General features: G+C 37.8%; 1 protein-coding gene across 3 annotated transcripts in view; it reads left to right on the top strand.

Annotated features, from left to right (window-relative positions):
* Positions 1-21,100, top strand: part of ACAP2 (ArfGAP with coiled-coil, ankyrin repeat and PH domains 2) — a 127,031-nt gene that overhangs the window by 9,920 nt on the left and 96,011 nt on the right. The gene's annotated exons all lie outside the window — the stretch shown is intronic.

Below are 21,100 nucleotides of genomic sequence, written 5' to 3'. Positions count from 1 at the left end.
CATGAGAGACATAGAGAGGCAGAGACATAGGCAGAGGGAGAAGCAGGCTCTCTGTGGGGACCCCGATGTGGGACTTGATCCCAGGACCCCCGAATCACACCCCAAGCCAAAGGCAGACACTCAACCCTGAGCTGCCCAGGTGTCCCTATTTCTACTTTTATTTATTTTTTAGAAGATTTTATTTATTTATTCAAGACAGACAGAGAGAGAGAGAGAGAGAGAGAGAGAGGCAGAGACACAGGCAGAGGGAGAAGCAGGCTCCACGCAGGGAGCCCGACACGGGACTTGATCCCCCGTCTCCAGGATCATACCCCGGGCTGAAGGTGGCGCCAAACCGCTGGGCCATTGGGGCTGCCCTCTACTTTTAGATTATATATCTTGTATATAGAAAATGTTAAGGAATCCACCAGAAATCTGTTGGAGCTAATAAGTTTAGCAAGCCAGCAGGATGTAAGGTCAGTGTACAAAAGTCATTTGTATTTCTATGTACTAGCAAAGAAAATCATTCTATTGAACAGTGGCATCAAGAATAAAATATAAAGGCATAAATCTGGCCAAAGAAGTACAAGACTGTACATTGTATAGGATTGTACAATGAAAACTATATAACATCATTGAAAGAAATTAAAGACCTAAATTAAGGGAAAGATATTTCATGTTCATGGATCAGAAGACTTAATATTGTTAAGATTACAATATCCCCATATTCTCTTCCCTTATAGGCTAAAGGCAACCCCTATCAAAATTTCCAGCTAATTTCTTTGAAGTCTGGCAAGTTCATCCTAAAATTCATATGGAAATGCAAGTGACCAGAATAGCCAAAACAATCCATAAAAAGAACGAAGTTGGAGTGTTTACTTCCCATTTTAGAAACACTACACAGCTATTGTAATCAAGACAGTGTGGAATTGGCATTTAAGTAAGATATATATAGATCAATGGAATAGAGTCCAGAAACCCTTAAATTTATGAAAAACCAGGTTTTGATAAGGGTTCCAGTACAATCAATGGAGAAAGAATAGTCTTTTTAACAAGTGGTGCTGTAAACAACTGGACATCCACATGTAAAAGAATGAAGTTAGACCCCTGTATTGCATCCTATCTGAACATTAGGTCAAAATGGATCGTAGACCTAAATATAAGAGCTAAAACTATACAATTTTCAGAAGAAAACAAGAGTAAATCTTTGTACCCAAAATATTTACTTGAATTGCCTTGTTTCCATAAGATTTACCTTGAATTAGGCAGTGTTTTTTTTTAGGTACAATGCCTAAAGAACAAGCAAGTATAGAAAAAATTGGCAAATTCGATTTCATCAAAGTTTAAAACTTTTGTGCTTCAAAGGACACATCAAGAATGTGAAAGGATGATGTACAGAATGGTGGGAAGTATTTGCAAATTATGTAAGGGATATGTATCCAAAGAATATAAAGAACTCTACAACTCAGCAATAAAAATGAGCAAATAATCCAGATTAAAAACAGGTAAAGGGGGACACCTGGGTGGCTCAGCGGTTTAGCGCCACCTTTGGCCCAGGGTGTGATCTTGGAGACCTGGAATCGAGTCCTGCGTCGGGCTCCTTGCATGGAGCCTGCTTCTCCCTCTGCCTGTGTCTCTGCCTCTCTCTCTCTCTCTCTCATGAATGAATGAATAAATAAAATCTTAAAAAAAAAGCAGGCAAGGATTTGAATAAACATTTCTCCAAAGAAGATATACAAATGGTCAATAAGCACATAAAAGCTGCTCAAGATCATTGTTCAGCATATATTCAGTAACCATCTTGGGATTCTGTATTCTGAATCTTCTGGCTTCAAATTGGCTTTACCAGTGCACTTTGAAGACTTAGGTTCTGGCTTTCTCTGGTCTAAATGAGTTCCCCCCCTTTTTTTTTTTTAACCTGCCTTTCAGTTTCCAGAATTGTGTTGCTACTGTTACTCTTCTCTTCTTTGTCTTTGTGAATTAGTGCTTTAAAAAAATTTTTTTTCTGTCATTTTAATTGGATTTTTGGAGAAAATGGAGGTAAATGGGTATGGCTAACCTACGGTGTTTAAACCTGGAAGTTTCTGGTGCTGTTGATAGGCAAAGCATAATTCATACTGGAGAACATTGTTTTAGGGTAGTAAATAAGGACCAAGGATACAACCTCTGGAGGCAGATGACCTGTTGGACTTCTGTCTTTTTCATTTATTGGTAGTGAATCTGTGGGCAGATTTCTGAATTTTTCCCAGGCTCAGTGAGTGAGAACAATACTGCCTTTCACGGAAGTAGATAGGGAACAACCCACTTAATGCTAATTCCCTTTCCTCTTTCTCTTGTGTCCTTGAAAAGAAGTTTGGATGATTTAGTTAAAGATGCTGGCTTTCCCCTGTGGAAGTAGACTATTAGTTGGGAGCGTCTAGAATGCATGAAGAATTAGAATTAGGCATGTTACTTGTATATACGAAAATCGTCTATGTTGGTGGATTAAGAAAGAATACAAACAAATGGGCAAACTTCATTGAACTTTGTAGAAGTAAAGCAGTATAGATCTTTAAAAAGAGCCATTTATAGATTTTATGTTTAGAGTATTTAAGAAAGTAGAGTGAGCAAAAGTAGAGGAGGAAAACAAAACAAAACAAAACGGAGGACATGATGCCTTGAAGATTTATATCTGAATGATGTCAGAGCAAAGGGTAAGTAAACTGAAAGGTCATGAAAGAAAACTCCCGTGAGGAAGTATATATATGTTCATTTGGGATTATGTGAAGTCTCTTTCCTTTGAATTGTATCTCTAGGAGGATCTGGACGTTAAATGAGAAGAAATGTGAGTTAAATTAGTATATCATTATTTCTATTCCAGAGATGAAATTTTCATAGAAAGAGTTGAATTGATTGCCATCTTGTAGTAATTTGTATCTTTTTTTTTCTTTCTTAAGATTTTATTTATTTATTCATGAGAGACACAGAGAGAGAGGCAGAGAGAGAAGCGGGCTCCTCGCAGGAGCCCGATGTGGGACTCGATCCCAGATTCTGGGATCACGCTCTGAGCTGAAGGCAGATGCTCAACTGCTGAGCCACCCAGGTGTCCCAAGTAATTTGTATCTTAAGTAAGTCAGGGAGCACCTAGATGGCTCAGTTGGTGGAGCTTGTGACTTTTGGTCTCAGGGTTGTAAATTCAAGTCCCACCTTTGGTGTAGAGATTACTTAAAGGAATTTTTTTCTTTTTAAATAAGTCAGGATTCCTTAATGAAATATAGTCAATTTTCCCTTACAGTTTTTATATTTTCTGTGATGTCCCAGATATACTCATTTAAATATAAAAACTTTCACTGCTAAAACCCAGTGCAATATTGAAATGTAAAACATGGTAAAACAGCTTAATCCAAGGCAGGCAGTGGAGAGAGTCACTTAGATGATTAATATCAAGGATTTAACTTTGTTTTTGTATGTATTTTATTTTATTTTTTTTATTTTTATTTTTATTTTTTTTTGTATTTTATTTTTTTAAATTAAAAATATTTTATTTATTTATTTGAGAGACAGAGAGCAGAAGCAGGGGAGTGGGAGCCTGATTTGGGGCCTCTATCCCAGGACCCTGGGATCACGACCTGAGCAGAAGGCTCAGGTGAAAACTGGTTCCCTTGTATGTATTGTACTGTATTGTATTGCATTTAATTAATTAATTAATTAATTAATTTCATTTATTTATTAGTGAGAGAGAGAGAGAGAGGCAGAGACATAGGCAGAGGGAGGAGCAGGCTCCATGCAGGGAGGCTGATGTGGGACTCGATCCGGGGTCTCCAGGATCACACCCTGGGCGGAAGGCATTAAACCGCTGAGCCACCCAGGCTGCCCACCTCCTTGGATTTTTGAGTCAATGTTTTGCACTAATATAATAATAAAGAGACTGGGTTTTATTGGTTATTATCAAGTAATAGTTTTGTATGGATAAAAATAAGATACTTCCTAGCACATTTATCGTTTAATTGAAGACATTCTTTGGTATTTCTTTTAGGGTTTATCTGCTGGCTAAGAGCCATGTCAGTTTTTTTTTTTTAAACATTTTATTTATTCATGAGAGACACACAGAGAGAAGCAGAGACGTAGAGGGAGAAGCAGGCTCCATGCAGGGAGCCCGATGTGGAACTTGATCCCGGGACTCCAGGATCACGCCCTGAGCTGAAGGCAGATGCTCAATTGCTGAGCCTCCCAGGCGATCCCCATGTCAGTTTTTGTATGAAAATAACTTTGGTTTTCTTTGATATTAGAAGGCTATTTTACTGAAGCATGGAATAGTAGGTTGGTTTTTTTTTTTTTTTTTAAAAAACAATGTCATTTCATCATCCTTTGTTCTTTTGTTTGTTTTTTAAGTCATTTGTTACAAGTTTTATTAGATTTATTGTTGCTATTCAAGGATAATGTATCTTTTTCTCTACTTTTTTTTTTTTTTTTCAAAGGCAGGCGAGGGAGAGAGAGAAAGAGGAGAGGAGAGGAGAGGGTAGGGGCAGAAGGAGAGGGAAAAACAGATTCTCCAGTAGGCTCCACACCCAGCGTGGGGCTTGATCTCACCGTCCTGAGATCATGACCTGAGCTGAAATCAAGAGTTAGATGATTGACTGAACCACTTCTGCTTTTTTAAAACTTTTTTTCTTTGACTGGTTTTCAGCTGTTTTACTGTTGTATGTGTAGGTAGGGTTTCTGTTTTATTCATCCTCCTTGGGACTTGTAGAGTTTTTACAACATGTGGGGTATGTAGGGGTATGTCTTTGATCAGTTTCTAAAATTCCTGGCAGTTATCTCTTAAATATTGTTTCGCCTTTTTCTTTCCTTCTGGGCACTCAGTTACACATGTTAGAGTCTCTTGTTGTGTCCTACACGTCTCATATTCTTTTCTGAAATGATAAGCTTCGCAGAAAAGTGGAATATTGGGGATCCCTGGGTGGCTCAGCGGTTTTGCGCCTGCCTTTGGCCTAGGGCGCGATCCTGGAGTCTGGGATCGAGTCCCGCATCGGGCTCCCGGTATGGAGCCTGCTTCTCCCTCTGCCTGTGTCTCTGTCTCTCTCTCTCTCTCTCTGTCTCTGTGTCTATCATAAATAAATAAAAAATAAATCTTTAAAAAAAAGAAAAGTAGAATATTATCTACTGATCTATGTTCCTGTTTATTAAGCTCATCTTCCACTGTATATAATCTCCTGTGAAACCTATCTGTGGAGTTCCTTAATTGTGTTTTTCACTTTTGGAAATTTGATTTGGTTTTGTTTTTTATTGATTCTTTGGTGAAAATTGGCACCTTTGTATTTGTTCCTTGCCTATTTCTCTCTAGTTTCATGAACATATTATTGCCACTTTAAGTCCCTATATAATGAAACCAGTATTTAGGTAATTTGTGTGTCTATGTCTATTTGTTTTTTATTCATTCATTCTCGTCCTCCTCTTCTTCATTTCTTTTAGTGGGCTAGCATTTTTTATTTAATATTATAAGCTGTATATGAAAAACTGTAAATGCTCTGGGTGATGTTATCTTTCTCTTAAGATGATTCACTCTTTCCTTTGTTAGGTAGGTAGGGTAGTAGATGATCCTCTTAGTCCAGTCATGGAATAAGCTTTATTAGTTTCCTATTGCTGCTATAACATATTATCCCAAACTTTGTGGCCTAAAACAATACAAATTCATTCTTATAGTTTCAACACAGATCTGACTTGGCTAAAATCAAAGTGTTGGCAGGACTGCATTCCTTTCTAGACGGTCTAGAAGAGATTTTTTTTTTTTTTTTTTTTACCTTTTCCAGTATCAAGAGGCTGTCCACATTATTTGGCTCATGATACTCTTCTGTCTTCAGAGCCAGCAATTACTGGGGCACTTTCTGTTCTGCCTCCCTCTTTCACTTTTATAAAGACCCTCGTGGCAATGTTGACCTACTTAGATATTTCCAGCATTTTCTATTAACCTTAATTCTGTGTGTTGCCTTAATTCACTTTGTAGTGTAACCTGACATATTTATAGGTTCATGGGATTAGGATGTTGACATCCTTCGGGCCATTATTCTATCTACCATAGTTCCTCCCTCTGGCTTCCAAAGATGAACCTCTGCCCTATATGCAAAATATATTCACCCCATCCCAGCATCCCTATAAGTCTCAACCCATGTTGCAATTTATATCATCTTCTTATAATCATACTGCAAATTTTTGGTAGTTTTGCTACTTTTTTGTTTAGTGGTATGTTGTACATTTTCTAGATTGTTAGGAAATTTTTTTTTTTTTTGGAAAATTCTTATGATTTAAAAATGGTTGGGATCCCTGGGTGGCGCAGCGGTTTGGCGCCTGCCTTTGGCCCAGGGCGCGATCCTGGAGACCCGGGATCGAATCCCACATCAGGCTCCCGGTGCATGGAGCCTGCTTCTCCCTCCGCCTGTATCTCTGCCTCTCTCTCTCTCTGTGACTATCATAAATAAATAAAAAATTAAAAAAAAAAATTTAAAAAAAATAAAAAAAAAAATTAAAAAAAAAAAAATGGTTGTATCCTGTTTTATCAGGATGTTATAGCATAACACTTATTGCTTATGCCTGTTTTGGATGTGTTGCTCCTCCACTTTCCTGGATTATAGACAATATGATAGCTAATAATCTCATGCTAGTTACTTTCTTGAAGAGTGTAGGCAAATGATCTTGTAAAATACCCCACATTCTGAATTTGTTGACTCTCGGTAGATTCTGTTTACATATTTTTGGCAAGAATACTCACAGGTGGTAGGTGATGCATTATTTTCATCAGGAGACCAATGATGTTTGTCTTCTTGTTGGCATTGCTAATTTGGGTCACTGGTGCCATGGGTGGGAGACAGAGGGAGTGGAGGATTGAAGATCAAAGGACTTGAGCTTGAGAAGGAGCTTGATCTTCAAGGAGCAAAAAGACTAGTGTAGGTTGGAGCAACCTGAGCAGAGGGGATAATGGTAGGAGGTAAGTTCAGAGAGATAGCAGGGACCAGATCAAGTTAGGCCTTATAGGCCATCCATAGAAAGAAGTTTGGATTTTATGATAAATAGTGCAATAGGAAGTGCAGTAGGAAGTTATTAGAAAGCTTTTAGCAGTCATGAGCAATTATAAGGCTTATATTTTAAAAATATTTTGACTGCTGTTTGGAAAATTAGTCGTAGGGGGCAAAAGTGAATATAGAGAGACCAGTTAAGGAAGCCATTGCAAGAAACTAGTTATCAAGGTAGGGGAGGCAAGAGATGATTTGGTAGAGAGTGGAGATAATTTTTGTCGTAGAATCAATACAAATTGCTATTGAATTGTTTGTAGGGAATGAGAAGAATATAAATAACATTTCTGGCTTTAGCAACTGGATGGATGGAGGTATTGCTATAACTGATAAGGGGAAGGCAAGGGAAGAATAGGTTTGGGGTAAAAAAAAAATCAAGAATTTGATTTTTGTACTTGTTGAGTCTAAGATAGACACCCAAGTGGACCTGTTAAGTAAAATTGGCACTTCTGCATAGCCTTTTGTAATTCTACTTTACAAACAGATGCAGTCACCTCTCACACTCTCTTTTAGACTATATGTAAACTGTAACCAAGCTTACTAGCGTTATATCCTTTGAGCACACTTCCTTGCATATGATACTTAGGCTATAGACTTTTATTGCCAAAAATTACTTTCATAATATAGTCATAGATTCTTTATTTTCGTGTAATATGCTCTAATTTTTATTTAAGGACTTTCTCTGTTACTGTACTATTGATGAATTGGAAAACTATAAGTAGTATATGAATTGTTTAGGCTTTCTTTTCCAATGTAGTAATTAGAGTCAAACCAAAATCTTTAGGTCCTCTTGGATAGTTTGTCATAGTTGAGAGACTCTGATTAATCTTTTTCTAGGCTGCTTCTCCCTCTGCCTGTGTCTCTGCCTCTCTCTGTGTGTTTCTCATGAATGAATAAATAAAATCTTTAAAAAAAATGAGCTATTTGAAAAAAAAATGTAACTAAAGCTCCTTAAAAGCTATAAAAGGCCATAAAAAAATTGTTCCTAAGATGCTTATAGCAATTGGGAAATCAGGAGAGTGTGTTTTTTCCAAGGTAACTTTTGGAAGTGCATGCTTGTTTGGAGATATATTAAAATTTTTACCAGTGGTTACTTAATTTTTTTTGAAGATTTATTTTAGAAAGAGAGAGACAGAGGAGAGAGGCAGAGGGAGAGGGAGAGAATCTCAAGCAGACTCCTTGCTGAGCAAGGAGCCTTACATGGGGGTCAATCCCACAACCCTGGGATCACCACCTGAACCGAAATCAAGAGTCACATGCTCAACTGACTGAGCCACCCAGGTGCCCCTCACACATTACTTTAAATTGTGTTCTAGGGATCCCTGGTGGCACAGTGGTTTAGCGCCTGCCTTTGGCCCAGGGCGCGATCCTGGAGACCCGGGATCGAATCCCATGTCGGGCTCCTGGTGCATGGAGCCTGCTTCTCCCTCTGCCTATGTCTCTGCCTCTCTCTCTCTCTCTCTCTCTGTGTGACTATCATAAATTAAATAACTAACTAACTAACTAACTAACTAACTAACTAAATAGTGTTCTAGTTTATCTGTTACTCTGTAACAAATGAAAACTTAGGTACTTGAAACAACCATTAAAAAAATGAAACAACCATTTTATTTTGCTCAAGGTTTGTAGGTCAGGAGTTTGGAATGGTTTGGGCTGGATGGTTCATCTGTGGTCCATGGTCTGATAGTTGAGTGGCTGAGGCTGTAAGATCCACTTCCATATCTGATGTCCTGGCTCTTGGTCTTTCTGTCTTCTCTTCACATGGCATTTCATCCGTTAGAGCTTTTCCTTGTGAATAGGCTTCTCACAGCATGATAGTATTAGAGTAATTGCACTTAAATGGCAGCTAATTTTCTTTTTATTTATTTTTTAAAGTAATCTCTACACCCAATGTAGGGTTCGAACTCATGACCTCAAGATCAAGAGTAACATGCTTTTCCTACTGACTCAGCCACATGCTTCTTGGCAACTCATTTTTAAGAGACAGGAAGTTGAAACTAGCAGGCCGATTAAAGGCTAAGTTTAGAAGAGATACATCATTTCTACCATATTCTTTTAGAGCAGTCACAGGGGACACCCAGATTCAGGAGAATAGAGAAATAGAAATATTGATATTTTGCTGGGGGAATGACAAGGTCATGTTGCAGATGACCATGTGTAGCCACCTTTAGAAAATACAGGCTGCTGCACATTGTGTCCAAACGTGTCTTGGCAATCATTATGAGGAAAATTAAGATGCTGTAAGATTGCATATTTAAAGCTAAAAGCAAGCAGGTTTTGTCTGTCAAACTTCAATTTTAAGAGTTCCTACTCCTGGGAAAGTTTAGGGAAACAGTCCTCATACTGTTGGAAAGAATATAGTTTGGTAGAGCTCTTTCAAAGGGCAAAGTAGTAAAATATCTCAGAACTTAAAAATACACACTTTGGGGATCCCTGGGTGGCGCAGTGGTTTAGCGCCTGCCTTTGTCCCAGGGCGTGATCCTGGAGGCCCAGGATCGAATCCCACGTCAGGCTCCCGGTGCATGAAGCCTGCTTGTGTCTCTCTCTCTCTCTCTCTCTCTGTGTGACTATCATAAATAAAAAAAAATTAAAAAAAATACACACTTTGCTTCAGAGTTTTTATATCTAGGAATTTCTTCAAAGGAACAATAGGAAAAATATGCAAAATTATATGAACAAGGATACTTATCAGATTGCTTATATATAGAAAAAATTATGCAAGTAGAATGTTTGCATCCCTACAAACAGTGCACAAAGTTCCTTTTTCTTCTACATCCTTGCCAACACTTGTTGTTTCCTATGTTTTTGATTTTAGCCATTCTGACAGGTGTGAGGTGATAGCCCATCGTGGTATTGATTTGCATTTTTATGATTATTAGTGATGTTGAGCATCTTTTCATGTGTCTGTTGGCCATCTGTTTGTCATCTTTGGAGAAATGTCTATTCGTGTCTTCTACCCATTTTTAATTGGATTATTTGGGGTTTTGGATGTTGAGTTGTATAAGTTCTTTATATATGTGGAATACCAACCCTTTATCAGGCATGTCATTTGCAAATATCTTTTCCCATTCGGTAGGTCGCCTTTTAGTTTTGTTGGTTGTTTCCTCTGCTGTGCAGAAGCTTTTTACCTTGATGTAGTACCAGTAGTTTATTTTTGTGTCTCCTTTTCTTCAGGAGACGTGTCTGAAAAATGTTGCTATGGCCAATATCAGAGAAATTACTGCCTGTGCTCTCCTCTAGGATTTTTATGGTCTCAGGTGTCATATTTGGGTCTTTAATTCACTCTGAATCTATTTTTGTGTGGTATAAGACAGTGGTCCATTCTTTTGCACGTAGCTGTCCAGTTTTCCCAGCAGCATTTGTTGAGGAGACCGTCTTTTTTCCCATTGCATATTCTTGCCTCTTTTGTCGAAGATTGACCGTTTTTTAAAGAAAATTTTACTTTTTATTCATGAGACACAGAGAGAGGCAGAGACATAGGCAGAGGGAGAAGCAGGCTCCCTGTGGGGAGCCTGATGGTGAGACTGAATCCCAGGCAGACGCTCAGCCATTTAGCCACTCACGTGCCCCTAATTAACCATTTAATTGTGGGTTTACTTCTCTGCTTTCTATTCTGTTCTTTTGATCCATGTCTATTTTTTTTTTTTTGCTAGTACCATGCTGTTTTGATTACTACAGCTTTGTAATTTTTTTTTTAAATTTTTATTTATTTATGATAGTCACAGAGAGAGAGAGAGAGAGAGAGAGAGTCAGAGACATAGGCAGAGGGAGAAGCAGGCTCCATGCACCGGGAGCCCGACGTGGGATTCGATCCCGGGTCTCCAGGATCGCGCCCTGGGCCAAAGGCAGGCACCAAACTGCTGCGCCACCCAGGGATCCCCAGCTTTGTAATTTTTTAAAAGAGATTTTATTTATTTGATAGAGCACAAACAGGGGGAGCAGAAGAGGGAGAAGCAGGCTCCCTGCTGAGCAGGGAGTGTGATATAAGGCTTGATCCCAGGACTCTGGGATCATGACTTGAGCCCAAGGCAGATGCTTAACAGACTAAGCCACCCAGGTGTCCTTACAGCTTTGTAACATAATTTGAAATCTGGGACTGCGATACGCCCAGTTTCATTTTTCTTTTTTAAGATTGTTTTGAAAAATACTCTTGATATTTTGATAGACATTGCATGAAATCTGTAGACTGCTTTGGGTGGTATGGATATTTTAACAATATTTGTTCTTTTTTAATCCATGAGGATGGAATATCTTTTTGTTTGTGTCATCATTAATTTCTTTCATCAATGTTTATTATAGTTTTCTAAGTACAGGTCTTTCACTTCCTTGGTTAAGCTTATTCCTAGGTATTTTATTATTTTTGGTGCAATTGTTTGTGGGATTATTTTCTTAATTTCTCTTTCTGCTGCCTCATTATTAGCGCATAAAAATGTAACGGATTTCTATACATTGATTTTGTATCTTGCAACCTTACCAAATTCATGTATTGGTTTTATAGTTTTTTGGTGGAGTGTTCAGGTTTTTCTATATATAGTATATCATCTACAAATAGTGAAAGTTTTACTTCTTCCTTGCCAATTTGGATGCCTTTTATTTATTTATTTTTTTGGGGGGGGGCAGAGAACAAGAAAGCAAGCAGGGGAGGGGCAGAAGGAGAGGGAGAAAGAGAATCTTAAGCAGGCTCTACCCCCAGTGTGGAGCTTCATGCAGGGCTCAATCTCACGCTCTGAGATCATTACCTGAGCCAAAATCAAGAGCTGGATGTTTAACCGACTGAGCTACCCGGTTCCTTTTCTTGTCTGATTGCTGTGGCTAGAACTTCCAGTACTATATTGAAGAAAAGTGGTGAGAGTAGACATCCTTGTCTTGTTCTTGATCTTCGGGGAAATGCTCTTAGTTTTTCTCTCTTGAGTACAATGTTAGCTGTGAGTTTGGTACATACGAGCTTTATTATGTTGAGATATGTTCCTTCTAAACCTACTTTGTTGAGGGTTTTTATCATGAATGGGTGTTGAATTTTGCCAAATGCTTTTTCTGCATCTATTGAAATGATCATATACTTTTCTTTTCTCTTGTTGTGATTTATCATGTCGATTGATTTGTGAATTTTGAGCACCCCCCACAGCTTTTTATTTAAAAATTATTCAAAAATTATTCAGACTTAAGAGTTGAAGGGATCAACAAACACCTGTCTAACCTTTGTCTGGATTTTATCAGTTGTTAATATTTTGGCATATTTGTTTGCTCTGTCTTATACACATAAACACATACACACACAGCACATGTGTATACACAGCACATACATTTAGAAGAAAATAATTTGGAAGTGTGGTATGCATCTCCTGAAGATAAGGACATTCTGGGCAGCCTCGGTGGCTCAGCGGTTTTAGTGCCGCCTTCGGCCCAGGGTGTGATCCTGGAGACCCAGGATTGAGTCCCATGTCAGGCTCCCTGCATGGAGCCTGCTTCTCCCTCTGCCTGTGTCTCTGTCTCTCTCTCTCTCTCTCTCACATGAATAAATAAATAAAATCTTTAAAAACAAAAAAAGGACATTCGCCCTCAGAACCACATTATAACACTAATAGTAATTAGTGATACTCACATTTTCCCAACTGTGCCAATAATGCTTTGTATAAATAACTTTTTTCCCCTAGCATTTAATTAAGGCTTATGCAGTGGATTGGTTTTTCATTACCTGTAGCTGACTATACATTTTTTATTCTTTTAATCCATCATCTCTCACTGGGATGAATTAACTGTTAAGAAAATACTGGATTGTCTTAGTCATCTCTGAGGCCTTGATTTGGGTAAGGGCAAATTTTTCTGTCATGTTAAAGACTTTGTTGGCTCATCATAGAGACAGTGGAAAGCTCTTAAAATAATGTGATGTGTTCAGATTTGGTTAGTATATGTAGCATTAACTTCTGAGGCAAAATAGTTTATCACAATTTGATACAAAATGACATAGCCTTGAACAAAACTGTAAAAAATACATTTTTGAGACAATTTGGGAAAGTCAACATGAAATGAGTATATTTGAAGGAATTATTGTGTGATAATGATAGAGTCCATTAAAAATTGTGTATCTGAAAAAAAATTCCATATCTGTTAAAGATCAACAAAATACAATATCTGGGATTTGCTTTAAAGTACAACAGGAAAGGGATAGAACTATATGAAATAAGAATGATCTTGTTTCATTTGTTGAAACTAGGTGATGGGTATGTGTGTTTTATTTGTTTCATAAGAGGCTAAAAAGACATGTCCTCTGACATTTCATGTTTTGACTTGAAAAATGAACTAGAAGGTTTAATTTGCAATGTGAAAGTTGTCTGGTATTGAAAACTTTTATTACTTTACAGGAGAGTTCTTTATATAGAGTGTCAAGATCTATATCAAAGAAACTTATTTTAAATATTTGATTAGAAAAAAATAGCAAAAATAATGTTTCTGAATCTCATGAGAAGAATCCAACATTTTAGGATATTAAATAATCTTATTCTTACAGTATTTAAAAACTGCCATCTTTTATGTATGGCAGAAAGCTAGCTATGACAATAGAAAAATTCTGTACAAATTACAAAACTTTAATTCAAACCACCACTCACAGTTGTAGAATGCTGTTGTGGAGATTTCTTGCTTATCAATCAGCTATTGTGTAAATTATGTGTAATCTTCCCTTTGAATACAGCATTAATGCATTACTAGTACTGCTTTACTATGATTCCAAGAGACATAAACAATGGCATCTCTTTTGATTTGAATCCAGCAGCTGCATTCTGGTCGCAGGTGCTGATAGTAGTCACTGAAGTAAAAACACGACAATGTTAGAAGGTAGTGTTTGATTCTAAGTAAGTTAACAGATGATTTAGTGTCAAGGCCTTTGTCCTCTATATTAAGGATGTTTTCTTTTTCTTTTAATGTTGCATTGATAATTTGAGAAGCCATCCATGTGATCAAATAAGCAATTTTTAACCAGAGGTGCACATTGGAATTACCTGGGAAGCTTTTTCTACAGTACTTTTGCTTGGACTCAGATCCAGACCTACTGGATCAGAACTTTGGGGACAAAGGTAGTTTGAAGAACCTTTATAGGTGATGGTGATCTCACCCTTTACTCAAGGACTACTGCTCTGTGTTAGTATTTTCTTTAATATATGTAAATAGATAATGATAAAGCATAGTGATTGTCAGTCTTCTTGTTTTTTACTTTTTAAGATCTTAATTTTAAGTAATCTCTACACCCATCATGGAGCTCAGAGTTACAACCTCTAGATCAAGAGTTGGATGCTCTACTGACTGAGCCAGCCAGGCACCCTTCTCCTTGGTTTTTTAAACCTAGTCCTTTCAGGCAAGGGAGTTTTCCACCAGCTGTGTCTACAGCTCTATTTCTCCTTATTCTGTTTCTCTGGTACAAGTAAATCATTTACAGTTGCAATGGATAGGCATTAAAGTGTTTTTATGAGGCAAGTGATACGATAGCATTTGTATCCCACTTATTAGTAGCAAAAGTATTGTGTCATACCTCAGCTCCATCTCCACTCCCATGGTAGACAGCCTCATTATAGGGCTTTGTTAGATAACCCGTTCTTGTCCAACCCAATGCTTCCAGGTATTGTTATTGTGGTGTATTAACAGTAGTCTTCCTAAGATAGCCATTTCATCGTTTTTAATTTTATACACAAAAATTCTCAGTCTTTACATTGCCTTTGAGGTACACTTTGCTAAGGCCTTTTAATTTACTTCCTTCTGTGTATTCTGCTCTCTGATTTTTTTTTTGTGTGTGTGTCACCTAAACTTTGCCATAGCACTTCAAACTTTTATATGTAATGCTCTTTTTTCTTTCTTCTGTCTTAAAAAAAAAAAAATTAGGAGATTTTATTTTTGTTGTACAAGTTTTAATTTTTTGTATGGTTTATATGGGAAAAATAGTACAATACAAACATTTAAAATAAACTCATACTGCCAACAACTTAGTTTTTCTGTTTTCAGATATTCTGCTAACATTTATATTTTTCTTGTGTGAATGAGATCAGATCCTATTCAGTCCGCTGCACCTTGTCTTTTTTCACTTAACAATAATTTTCATATTTCTTTGTCAGGACATGGAAATCTGCCCTTTTTTTTTTTTTTAAAGATTTTATTTATTTATTCATGAGAGAAACCGAGAGAGGGAGAGAGGCAGAGACACAGGCAGAGGGAGAAGCAGGCCCCATGCAGGGAGCCCGATGTGGGACTTGATCCTGGGTCTCCAGGATCACGCCCTGGGCTGAAGGCGGCGCTAAACTGCTGGGCCACCCGGGCTGCCCGTGCCTTATTCTTTAAATGGCAGCCTACTCTTTAAATGACAGTGTAATAATTATTGAATAATTTGAATAACTAGTTACCTGATGGGTTTTTCTTTTTTTTTTTTTAATTTTTATTTATTTATGATAGTCACACACAGAGAGAGAGAGAGAGAGAGAGAGGCAGAGAAACAGGCAGAGGGAGAAGCAGGCTCCATGCACCAGGAGCCCGACGTGGGATTCGATCCCAGGTCTCCAGGATCGCGCCCTGGGCCAAAGGCAGGCGCCAAACCGCTGCGCCACCCAGGGATCCTGGTTAGTGTGTCTTGATCATGTTTTTGCTTATTAAAAAACATGTTGATTGCAGTGTTTTTTTTTTTTTTAAGATTTTAATTTATTTATGAGAGAGAGAGAGAGAGAGAGAGAGAGAGAGAGAGAGAGGCAGAGACCCAGGCAGAGGGAGAAGCAGGCTCCATGCAGAGAGCCTGACATGGGACTCGATCCCGGGACTCCAGGATCAGGCCCTGGGCTGAAGGCGGCGCTAAACCGCTGAGCCACTGGGGCTGCCCTGACTGCAGTGTGTTGATGCAGTTAACTTCACTGGAGCAGGATAGTCCTTTAGAAGGTGGTTGCTGCAACTCAGGTGAGGGGAAATGATGGTCTACTCTAGATTGTTAGTGGAGATAGAAGTAGGTAAGCATCAAGGTAGTTAGGTGGTAGAGCGTTAGGACATTGTGTTTGCTTGGCTGTGGGGATGAGGAAGAAAGAGTCCGGGATGATTGTAGGTTTATGTCTTGATCAAGTATGGCATGTTGTTACTACTCACTGAGATAGGAAAGGGCAGATTTGATGGAGAAGACAATGCTGAATTTGTTTAGTTATGGTCCATTTAGGCAGAGATGTGCAGTAGGCCGTCTGAAGTGGAGATAAAGATTTGAGATCTTGATACCTATTTCCTTGAGGGTAAGTTGATTTTGTAAGTTGGGATAATTTCCTTTTATATTTTATGACAGATACGTAATCAGCTTGTGCTGAAAGAACTGCTTGCCAAATAGCAGGCATTTCAAAAATGTTTTGTTGAATATGTTTATTTATTTAAAAGATTATTTGTTTCTTTATTCATGAGAGACAGAGAGGGAAGCAGAGACACAGGCAGAGGGAGAAGCAGGCTCCCTGCAGGGAGCCGGATGTGGGACTGGATCCTGGGACCCCAGGATCACGCCCTGAGGCAAAGGCAGACGCTCACCTGCTGAGCCCCGCTGGCGTCCCTGTTGAGTATGTTTATACTTCTGGTATTATAATTGTGAGATTCAACCTAATTGATACTTGTTCTTTTAGTTTCTTTTCAAATTTTTCATAGCATTTGGGAACCCATTGTAAGAAAATTCTTTACTGAAATTTATCCCTTCTGTGGTTAGACATTTAAATTATTTTCTTTTTTTCTCAGCGCTACCATGTTCATATTATCTCTGAAATTGCCTGTGGATATCTGCATAAATGTGAGAGCTAGGGAGTGGATACGTATCTTCAATTTTATCAGATATTGCCTAACTGATTTATATAAAGGGGTTATTTCAATGTACACTCCCACTAGCTGTTATTTCAGTGTATTCCCATTAGACATTATGTGTTATATATCTTCTCCTATCTTTGGTATTGTAAGACTGTAATTTTTTCCAAACTGATGGATGTGAAATGGAATTTTGTTATTTAAAATTTTTTTCTTAATTGCTAATGAAGTTGGGCATCTTATGTTGATTATTCATTGAGGTTTCTTCTATAAGTTACTGTTCATATTGCCCCCCCCCCTTATTTTCTCTTGGCTCATTTGCCCTTTTCTTTTTGACTTATAGAATTTTTGTACAAATGAACTAATCATTTGTCAGTGAAAATCTCGCTACCCAATATATGGTTCATCTTCACTGTTTTTCTTTTTTTTTTTTTTAATTAAAATTTTTTTTTTTTTTTTTTTTTAAATTTATGATAGTCACACACACAGAGAGAGAGAGGCAGAGACATAGACAGAAGGAGAAGCAGGCTCCATGCACCGGGAGCCCGATGTGGGACTCGATCCCGGGTCTCCAGGATCATACCCTGGGCCGAAGGTGGTGCTAAACTGCTGAGCCACCTGGGCTGCCCAATGTCAGGCATTTTTGTTTGTTGACTATAATTTTCTAATTAATTGGTTTGTGTCTTCACATAAATCTTTTTTAAAAATAATTTTTATTTTTAAGTAATCTCTATACCTAACATGGGGCTTGAGCTTACCACCTGAAAATCAGGAGTCTCATGCTCTACTGACTGAGCCAGCCAGGTGCCCGACATCTATCGATCAATAGATAGATTTTAATAAGTTTTAATTTTAATAGTGAAAGGGAATAAAGGGGAAAGGAGAGAAAATGAGTGGGAAATATCAGAGAGGGAGATGGAACATGAGAGACTCCTAACTCTGGGAAACGAACAAGGGGTGGTGGAAAGGGAGGGGGGGTGGGGGTGACTGGGTGACGGGCACTGAGGGGGGCACTTGATGGAATGAGCACTGGGTGTTATGCTATATGTTGGCAAATTGAACTCCAGTAAAAAAAAAATGTTTTAATTTTAATAAGTTTACTTTTAATTTTAGTAAGTTACTTTTATCTTTCATATATATAAATTTTTGATCAGTCAATGGTATTGAATGATCATAAATTTTAAAATATTTTACAGTTATAAATGATACAGATAGCACAAATATGTGTGTGTTCTTTTTTTTTTAAAAGATTTTATTTATTCATTTTTGAGAGACCCAGAGAGAGAGACAGAGAGGCAAACACAGGCAGAGGGAGAAGCAGGCTCCATGCAGGGAGCCCGATGTGGGACTGGATCCTGGAACTCCAGGATCATGGCCTGAGCCAAAGGCAGATGCTCAACCGCTGAGCCACCCAGGCGTCCTTGTTCTTTTTAATAGACTATTTTTTAGAGCAGTTTTAGGTTCACAACCGACTTGAGCAGAAAGTACATAGAATTCCCATGTTATCCTTACCCAGCATACTTACAACCTCTTCCCCCGTCTATTTTAGGCATCCAAGTATGGCATGTTTGTTGCAATTGAAGAACCTATACTGACACGTCATTATCACCCAAAGTACATGGGTTACATTAGGGTTCATTCTTGGTATTGTGGATTTTCTGGGTTTGGACAAATGCATGACTGCACCCACCATTGTAGTAACATGCAGAATAATTTCACTGCCCTCAAAATCCTCTGTGCTCTGCTAATTTATCCCTCCCTTCTCCTTAACCCTTGATTCTCTTAACATCTCCATAGTTTTGCCTTTTCTAGGATGTTGTATAGTTGAAATCATTCAATGTGTAACCTTTTCAGATTGGCTTCTTTCCCTTAGTATGCATTTAAGTTTCTTGCATCTCCTTTCATGGTTTCATAGCTCATTCCTTTTTAGCTTTTTGAATAATATCCCGCTGTCTAGATGTACCACAGTAGTAAATAAGTAAATAAAATAAATCTTGGATGCTTCTGAAGGATATTTTGGATGCTTCTAAGTTTTGGCAATTAAGAACAAAGCTGCTATAATATTCCTGTATAAATTTTTGTGTAGACATAAGTTTTCAACTCATTTGGATAAATACCAAAGAGCATAATTGCTAGATTGTATGTTAAGAGTATGTTTAGTTTTCTAAGAAATGAGTAAGCTGTATTCCAGAATGGCCATTTTGCATTCTTACCAGCAATGAATGAGAGGTCCTGTTGCTCCACATTGTTACCAGCACTTGTTAGTATTTTGGCCATTCTAATAGTTATATGGTGGTGTCTCATTGTTTTAATTTGCAGTTCTGTAATGATTTGATGATATTCATTGTAATGTGGAATGTCTTTTCTTTTTTTCCATTCAGATGTGGCAGCTGGTGCCACAGTTACTTTATTTTTTTTTAAAAGATTTTATTTATTCATGAGACAGAGAGAGAGAGGCAGAGGCACAGGCAGAGGGAGAAGCAGGCTCCATGTAGGGAGCCTGATGCAGGACTCGATCCCAGGACTCCAGGATCACGCCCTGAGCTGAAGGCAGGCACTAAACCGTTGAGCCGCCCAGGGATCCCCTGGAACGTCTTTTAAAATATGCCTTTTTGTCATCTGTGTATCTTCTTTAGTGAGGATTCAGATTTAGGTCCATTTTTGAAATGGGATGCTTAACCAGCTGAGCCACCCAAGTATGCCAGGCAACACTTACTTTTAAATATATGTCAGACATTTTTGTTTGTGGACTATAATTTTCTAATTAATTGGTTAGTGTCCTAACATAAGAAATGAAGATTGTGGTATATCCCATCAAATAAAATAAAGCAGAATCAATAAAATTTTTTTTTTAAGAATCAATAAAATTTTAAACTACAAACACTTCCAACCAAAAATATTTATAAAACCAAATCTTCAGGGTCGCCTGGGCAGCTCAGTTGGTTGGCTCAGGTCATGATCAGGTCATGATCAGGTCATGATCCCTGGGTCCTGGGATCAACCCCTACATTGGGCTCCCTACTCAGAGGGGAGCTTGTTTCTCCCTTTTCCTCTGCCACTATCTGCTGCTTGTGAGCTCTCTCTCTCTCTCTCTCTCTCTCTCTGTCAAATAACTAAAATCTTTTTTTTTATTTTTTTATTTTTATTTTTTTTAAATAACTAAAATCTTTAAAAAAAGGAAGAAATCTTAAGTGCTTTAAGATCTAAATTTAAGTGTGTTTGTATGTCTGTATGAAACTTCCTTCTCTGGAATGTAACAAATTGCATTTATTCAATTATTTTCCTCACTATTTATATTGTTGAAGCAATTTCTTTTCATTCCTCAGTATATTTTGATGATAGATATTTTTCTTAAATATTAACATTTGAACCTCTTTTCATCACTTTGTATCCTCATATCCTACTTTTTAAAAAAAGTACTTATACCACCTAATACATGTATGCATATTTTATATATCCTTAATTGTCCTAATAACCCCCTGTAGATTCCATGAGAGTAAAGACTTAATTATTTTGTTTACTACTATATCCTGAGTTTTTTGTACAGTGTCTGGCATCCAATAAGTGTTAAAGAAATATTTATTGAATAAGTAAAAAACATGACTCATATTTTAATATATAGGCTATTTAAAAAAATTATGGCTGATTTCAGTGGAACAGAATAGAGAGCCCAAAAATAAACCCATGATTATATGGTCAATTAATCTTTGACAAAAGAGGCAAGGACATGCAAAAGGAAAAAGATAGTCTCCTCAACAAATGCTGCTGGGAAAACTGGACAGCTACGTGCAAAAGAATGGACCACTGTCTTATACCACACAAAAATAGATTCAGAGTGAATTAAAGACCTAAATATGACACCTGAGACCATAAAAATCCTAGAGGAGAGCACAGGCAGTAATTTCTCTGATATTGGCCATAGCAACATTTTCCAGACATGTCTCCTGAAGAAAAGGAGACACAAAAATAAACTACTGGTACTACATCAAGGTAAAAAGCTTCTGCACAGCAGAGGAAACAACCAACAAAACTAAAAGGCGACCTACCGAATGGGAAAAGATATTTGCAAATGACATGCCTGATAAAGGGTTGGTATTCCACACATATAAACAACTTATACAACTCAACATCCAAACCCTCAAATAATCCAATTAAAAATGGGTAGAAGACACGAATAGACATTTCTCCAAAGATGACAAACAGATGGCCAACAGACACATGAAAAGATGCTCAACATCACTAATCATCATAAAAATGCAAATCAAGGGGATCCCTGGGTG

The sequence above is a fragment of the Vulpes lagopus genome, chromosome 1 (genome assembly GCF_018345385.1).
Source record: "Vulpes lagopus strain Blue_001 chromosome 1, ASM1834538v1, whole genome shotgun sequence".
Lineage (NCBI taxonomy): Eukaryota > Metazoa > Chordata > Mammalia > Carnivora > Canidae > Vulpes > Vulpes lagopus.
This window is presented reverse-complemented; position numbering and strand designations above follow the sequence as displayed.